This window comes from Pygoscelis adeliae, unplaced genomic scaffold, assembly GCF_000699105.1.
Source record: "Pygoscelis adeliae isolate BGI_AS28 unplaced genomic scaffold, ASM69910v1 Scaffold467, whole genome shotgun sequence".
Classification (NCBI taxonomy): domain Eukaryota; kingdom Metazoa; phylum Chordata; class Aves; order Sphenisciformes; family Spheniscidae; genus Pygoscelis; species Pygoscelis adeliae.
The window spans coordinates 191,444-192,912 of NW_008825253.1; positions in this window are offsets into that span (position 1 = coordinate 191,444).

Below are 1,469 nucleotides of genomic sequence, written 5' to 3' on the forward strand. Positions count from 1 at the left end.
GTGCGGGCTGAAGCCTCCCCAGGGCCTGCGTTCACTTCGTCATCGCCATTTCACGTTATGTATAGTGTAAGTAATTTATATGGTGGTGTGTTTTTTTTTTTTTAAATGTATATATTTTTGTATGTTTGCTATATTTTCATAGCATCGGTAACGTGTTTGAAACATGTAGATAGGAGACAGAATATTATTGTCAGAGTTATTTAAAGGATGTATTAAGTGCTTCTTCCTGGGAATGTCCCGTGTATATAAAGTATTAGGTGTCTGTGTGCATGTGGTGCGTGTGCTCTCCTCCCAGCTGAGGTTCGGCCGGGCTGGCTCTGGGCCAGTCCCTGCAGGTGGAGCGGAGCGTGGCAGGGGATGGGAAGCCCCGCCGCCTGCTAGTTGGTGTGCTCCCAAAAAAAAAACAACCTGCTCCGCGCTCTGGAAATGTCAGAGGCTTGGAGGGAAGCCTTGGGCAGCGACACCAGGCGGGCAGCGCGCCTCAGGTTAGACTGCATCTTGCCTCTGATGCTGGTGGTCCTGGAAGCATCCTTCCCGTGCCCTTGGCAGGGGAGACCTTTCTAGGCAGAGAGAGAGAGAGGGGTCTTCGCAGACACTGCCATTGCTAATCACGTCACCTCCTCAGCCTCCCCATCCAGCTCCCAGCACTTCTGCCACGCCGTGTTAGATACTTTTAAAGAAGGTTTCATTCCAGCTGTCCCCGTGCTTCCTTGGCTCCAGGTGCCTGCACACGTCCCTTCTGGCTGAGCGAAGGAGGATGCAGGAGGACACAGGGCCGCTCCGGGTGATGGCTTTGGGACCGGTGGAAGTTACCTTTGACAAACTCAGGTGATACGAAGGAAAGGTTGCAGAAGGATGTGAGCAGGAGAAAACAAGTGTGCTGTAGCTCGAAGATCACTTAAAGTGAGATGGTGGTTGGTCACCATAGAGGTTGCTGAAAGAGCAGATCGCACAGAGGGAAGTAGAGTGCAGAGAACGCTAATACGAGTAACCACGAAGCTCTCGTAACGGGAAGGAACAGGCAGGTAGAAGAGGAGATGACAGAAGTGCCTAGAGTTCAGTAGCAGTAGTTGGAGATGGAGGATTCCAGCTTGGAGGCAGCAGGTGCCTGGAGCAGGTAGAACCAGCAGTGAGGTCCGCAGGGCCCAGGGACGGGGCCCGGTGCTGGCTCAGGTGCTGATGGTAGTAGGCTTCAGGCACTGCACAGAAGTGATTTGTTAACTCCTTCTACAAACTGGTTTTCAAGCCAGAGACTTAAAACTATTGGCCTTGTATTTTTTGGTTCCTTCTACTTAGCCAAGCAGCACAGCCACCAGGCTCAACGCTGGTAGTTGCCCATGACTCTTGGCGATAGGTACAGTGCCGGTGCAAGTGCCTGCAAGCCACGTCCAAAAACCCCTAAGGCAGTAAAACGAGGAGCTGTGAGCTGTACCAGCCAGCCGGGATGTGGCACTGCAGCTCTGGTAACG